Source organism: Aphis gossypii, unplaced genomic scaffold (assembly GCF_020184175.1).
Source record: "Aphis gossypii isolate Hap1 unplaced genomic scaffold, ASM2018417v2 Contig00507, whole genome shotgun sequence".
NCBI lineage: Eukaryota > Metazoa > Arthropoda > Insecta > Hemiptera > Aphididae > Aphis > Aphis gossypii.
The window spans coordinates 35564-42226 of NW_026083136.1; the positions used below are offsets into that span (position 1 = coordinate 35564).

Here is a 6663-nt window from a genome sequence, read left to right on the forward strand (position 1 = left end):
GGTTTAGATTGATTTTATAAGCAATTTGGCTTTTAAAATACTTACTAGGGGTTACTATTGTATTGTAATATATTATATTATTATAGTACCTATTCTAATTTTAATTTTTTAATTGAAGAACAGCTTTAATATTAGTGAAAGTATTTAAACTTACTAAGCTATAAAAAATGAATTGTGTATGCATATTTAAATATTTGAAAACTTAGGTAGTGTAATTAAGTTATTTTTAAATATTATTAAATTCTTCTTACGTTTAAATTATATATTATAAATTTTGCTTATTGAATAATGGTAGCATATTCAATTACAATAAATTTAGTAAACCAATAAATTATAGTGTTCATTCATCCAGTAAATGAATTTTCATGAAATAATTTTATTTGTTTCTTTGTAACTTTATAATAACACAAATGTTGTGTGAAAAAATATTTTATTTATTTTATATGTTTTATCAATATCAAATGCTAAAACAACTTAATAAAATAAAGAGGTTGTTGGTTATTGCTTATATGTTTATAGTTTTTTAAATACTTTGTAAACATAATTATTTTTTGAGACAAGTATTTTAGTACATAGCTTGTAATAGGTATTATTTATATAATAACGAAATGGCAGATTGCTAGCTGCAACAGGCAGTTTCTTTACATATTTATCAAATTATTCAAATTTATAATAACTATAATATTTATGTACATATTTTTATTGTTAACATAATATCATACTTATTCTAGTTAGTAAAAAAATGAACAAAATTATATTTGTATTATTTTATTAAATACTAGGTCACTGACTTATTATTTTTTATTTCTGTTTCAGCCTTGCTTACAGTATAAATTTAAGCAGCAATATTTCAAAACTCAGTTTGAAACGCTGAACATTTTTTCTGGTTTTATATCAAGATATTTTTCTTTTAAACTACCATCAAAATTAATATTTTTAGTATTTAGGTTTTTTTGTATTACAAAAATAAAATATTTTTTTAAATTTATTTTATTCCTAATATTTAAAATTATTTCTAGTGTTTTAATTGTTAATTTTTGGTTAAAATTAATTTTGTGACAAACTCTTTGTTTAAAATGTATTTATTATATCAACTTATCCAGTGTTTATAATTTATTTGTATATTTTTAAAAATTATTTTTTCTAATTAGTTGGAGTTTAAATAAGATTCACATTTTATAACATCATTATTATTATATAAAATTATGTTTTACTAGATGTTCAAACTCTTTGTCAGTATATAAGCCATAGTATAAGTTAAAGACTTTAACTTAACTTAAAGTGATGCTGTTAAAATGTGCTTAAGCTTATATAACGATCCAATAACTTGTTTTACTACTAATTGTTCTATTATCATTATTAATTGTTTTTGTTCATTTTCTTAGTTGTTAACAATTATTAAATAACAATACAAATCTATGTCAGACATTTTCAACACAATCCCTGCTTTCAAAAACAGAGCTTATGTTTAATTAATGTATCTTCTTTACAACATTTATATTCTTTAAAATGTTTTGATTTTATATCATTACCTATATGAAATACATATTATTATTATTATTATTATTATTATTGTTAATGCAATTTACAATACTTAGTTAATATAACTTGAAAAAGCAAAAAGTTTATGAATTATTTAACTCTATTCATTTCACCACTTTTATTGGATTTAAAAATATACTTCAGATTATGAGAAGTAAACACACATAGCTTTTGGGTACTGCCATCAGACTAGCTAGACTAGGTAGTTTATTCACTCAAATAAATACATAATAATGTGGGTATCCTTTGCTCCTTGAATAAAATAATAATATATAGACATTATCATCCATATTAAGAGACTATCAATATAACATGTACATGCATATTATGTGAGCAGTGATAAATTTACTGCCCCCTTTTCAGAAATATAGATGTAGGTTAAAATTGTTTACAAAATGAACAATGATTCCCTGTTAGTTTGCTTTTTTACTTTTCAAATTTTTCTAACATTGAATTAATTTTTGGTAAAAATAACCATGATGAATAGATATAAACTTATTTAATTCCAATACTTATGCTGAAAAAGTACAACATACTTTATTATATTTATTGAACATAATATATTTTTACAATACTATTGACTTTTTGTTGTTTGCTCTTCAATGTTTTTTCTGTAGCCAACTGCATGCTTCTTTTGCATCTCTATTGATGCGCTTCTTCTAAGTATAGAACTTAAGATTAATTTAAATTTGAAATCAGTGATGAATTGTTTCAATTGTTCAGAATGTAAAATCCCTAGGTAGCACTATCATTTTTGGAGTTGCAACTAAATAATGAATAAGTAATTACTAAAATCAATTCCATACAGATTTAACATATTTACTGAGTTTTTACAATTTATTCCAAAATTAAAAAAAAAAAAACTATCAAGAATTTCAGAAAATTACCTCTAGATAACCTACTTCACTTCAAATAAGTTCAAATTTTTTAACCAAGAATGCAGTATTCATAAACGAACCGCCTTGAAATACAAATATATAATTATTTATTGTATATATTAATTCCCACCTTTTTAGCATTCTATTGCTGTGTTTACTGTTTTGTAACGGTTTTTGCAAGACGTTTTTCCCAGTTTCCCACCCCACCCAGACGACTCTTACCATTACGATTCACAAAGTACGAGAAACGACTAACTCGCTTAACAGCTCTCGAACACGACGGACGACTGTTCTTGTGTCTTGTATGCTTTTGAGCTTGTGAAATATTTCAACATTATTCGTTGACTTATTTGTACTTAACTTTACGTCATTTTTTAAACGTGATATCACACGTTGTTCTTTAAAACTTTGACCATAGGTCATACTGCCGATTTTATTCGTGCTGTCGCACGTTGTTCTTTAAAACTTTGACCATAGGTCATAATTTCACATTTTATTTGTGCTGTCGCACGTTTTTTGAAAATTTGACCTCCTCCGACTTTTTGTTCGTGTGATTTGCTGTTTTTTTTTTTTTAGTTTCCTGATTCCAGATATGATGAACATCGAAGAAGTCGGTCTCCCAGCTCATTTGTTGGATCATGATTATTTTCGTCCAGTTGTTTACGAGAACAACCCGAATAAAGAACTCACCGATGAAGATGAAGAAGTAACTGATGAAGACTGATCCCGGGGGTTCATCATGGTTCTAGGGTTTATATTGATAATTTAGGTTTTAAGTACTACAAGCGCGAAGCCAGAATTAACCGGATATATTTGGTATGTGAAAGGCAAAGAAGTCGGGTACATGATTATTGTCCTTGTACAGCATCGATAAGTACAGAACCTGTTGACAATAGAATAAGAATTCGAAATCGACACAACCACGAACCAGCAGATATCAATTTACATGTGCCTTTCTTGAGAGAAGCAATTGGGGCAAGGGGCATTGATCCTGAAAACATGTCTGTTTCAGTTAGGACTGCATACAACAATGCAATTGTTCAGTAAGTTTTTGAATTAATATTTTATTTAACTAACTATTTCGTTTATTTAAACATTATTCGCTTACTTATATATTTTTAATCACAGTTAGGTAGGTAACTGATAAATTTGCAAGTATTATGATAAAGTTGTTAAACATTCCTTGTTCTAAGTTATTTACTTGGTTATTTATTATTAAGAGGCACTGTTGAATTTAATACAACTAATTTTCCAATTCTATAATATAGAAAAAATAATAATAATATATATAAATAATATAGTATATAATAATATATATTATATGTTTATTTGGTATATTTCTTTTAATTTAATGGGTTAGTAGTTATTATAATATGTTATAAGCTTTACATAATAAATAAATCAATTAGGTCTCGGTTATGTTGTACTTATCATCGTTGTACAATGTCAAACAACTATACATTATCATCAGTTTCCTCTTAAAATACCTAAAACTATTTTACAATATATTATAATGATAAACCAGCCTCATTCAATAATTTGTATTATTGATAATTATTATAATTTGTTTGTGTAGTTAAAAATGTGATTTGACAGTAAGTTTATAGTGAAATAAACAATTGTATTGAACAAATTAAAAAAAATTTTATTAAATTTTTTTAGGTATCCAGAAGCTGCTAACAATTACACATTTATGCAAGGACAGAGAAGATGGAAGAGGATGCGGAGGTCCCGTCAACCAAACGGTGGACGCATTCCCGAAGACATCCATGAGCTTGCTGAAGCATTGACCCGACCAGAGAATGCTGCCTACAGTCAAACGCTTCAGACACCACCGTCAAATTTCTTCCAACAAGAACTTCTAGTCAATGGATCAAGCGAAGGAATTATTTTTGCAAACCTGGATGCAATTAGGAGATTTAGAGAAGAGTTGGCCACAGTTACAACAGTTGGAATTGACGGGACTTTCAAGACTGTTCCTGCTACTCCTGCAGACTTGAGAAGTTTTCTGACTTTTCAAGTGGTATTTAAGAGTGTATCGTTCCCAATGGTGTATGTTCTTCTTAGAAGTCGGACAGAAGAAACATACGTTACATTGTTTATATTGTTCGTCAAATTTTACCTTTAAATTATAATTCAATTCGATTTGTTACAGATTATGAAAAGGACTCATGAATGCAGTTCAACAAGCATTTCCAGAAAGTAGATTAGGATGTTGCTGGTTCCATTACACCCAATCAATTGTGCGGTATTGTCATCGTAAATTAAATGGTGTTTTGGATTTAGTCAAGAGAAATCCTGAAGCAGCTCGTGTTTTCAGAATGGTTCTTGCACTGCCTCATCTGCCTGCTGTTAGGGGTCATCCACAATGTCCACGGTTTTGTATGTATGATGGTTTCAGGGCCATCATGCAGTATGTTCAACAATTTCCTGAAGTCGAACAGGGAATGAGAAATTTTTTATTGGATATATTGAGCATTATTGGTTTTTACAGGTTGGTCCAGAGTTTATCAGTGTTTTTGGAGAAGACTATCGTACAATAACTATTTAGAATCATTCCACTCAACATTATTGTCGCAAATGGGACGCCATCCTAATATTTGGGATTTTCTCCGTGAGTCAGATAACGTCTGATGTGTTTTTATGTGTTGTAACTTTGTCCTAAATGTTTGTGATTATATTATGGTTTTTGGTTTATATGTTCAACAGCGTGTTACAGATAAGCAAATTAATTTATGTGTATTTTAATTTTAGTTAAAAACCATTTGTTGCTTTCCTTATAATCTATGCTTTCGTGTATTATTGTAGTTACTTGATTTTATGTGTAATGCTTGTGCTATGGTTACTGATTTCTTATTGTCTTGTTTTTTGCTTGTGTCTTATCTTAACAAAATAATTAATAATATATTTTTTTAATTACACCACAATTATTTTAAAACTAGATTTTTGTTATAAATGAATAATCATTTATACATGAAATAATAATATTATAATAATTTAAAAAATATTTTATATAATTATGAATTGATATTTTTATAAAATAGACAATAATTTTTAACCATATACCAACAACCAAAATTTGTTATTTGGGACATTTCATTAAGACACTTCCTCAAGACAATGGGTTGAAAATCAGTTGTGTCCTGACAAATCTGTGACATATCACTCTAGTCTATTAATTATGTTTGATTATTTTGCCTTGGGTTCAACATTTAGTTAATTTAATATTTAGCATGATGTAAAATAAATAGTCTTTATTGCTGTAGTTTTATAGTATATCATATCAATTTTATATTATTTATATATTATTAAATAATATATATTTATATTTATAATAAAATATATTACATATTTTTATTCATTATTAAATAATGGATAAATAATATAAAATTGATGATATAATAACGTATGTAATATATAATAATGTCATCTTCTATTTCAGGAAAATTAACTTACATTGAAAATCAGTTTTCAGTTGAATTTAATCAAGTACGGAATAATCTCAGGGTAAATGGTTAACATACTTAACTTGTTTTACTTAATTTAAAATATAATATGAATTATTATTTTTATTAGGTGAGAGACGGCATATCAAGATCGGAACAAGTTATTGCCACTCATATTATTGCTCAAAATGTCCAGCGCCTTAATGAACAACAAGACCTCTTGTTGTTTTTGCGGAATACCGGTCATCGTAATGATGGATACGTTCAAAGGGAAATTGGACCTTATGCGCAGCCATGAAGCCGTTGTAATTTAATTTTATCAATTCTTAATGTATTATATTTAGGTTATAATCCATTAATTATTTTATTTATATTATTTTGTATACTAAGTTATATTTTTAATTGTTATATAATTTATATAGGTATTGTATTTTCTTTATAATATTACCACAGTAATTATTTATAATATTAATACATAGTAAGTAGGTAACTATTTTTATTGTTTTATGTTAAATCATATTTTGTTTTAATTATTTTCAAAGTGTTACATTTAATTACTTTTCTAATTTTTATCTCTTGTTATATATTTATTTTTATTTTATATTATATTTTCCTTTTACTATTAGGTACCTAAAGCGATATTAGATATTAAGTATATATATTTTGTTTTTTTATAATAAAAAATCATATTTTGTTTTTTAACATTTTTAAATTAATACATTTAATTAATTATTTTACTTGCCTGTTGTACACTGTTACATAGGTTGTAACTATTATATACAATTGCATATACAAAA

General features: G+C 26.4%; 1 pseudogene; it reads left to right on the forward strand.

The window, feature by feature from the left end:
- The first annotated feature begins 3329 nt into the window (after positions 1-3329).
- LOC126554444 (uncharacterized) lies at positions 3330-6223 on the forward strand (annotated as a pseudogene).
- Positions 6224-6663: the final 440 nt, after the last annotated feature.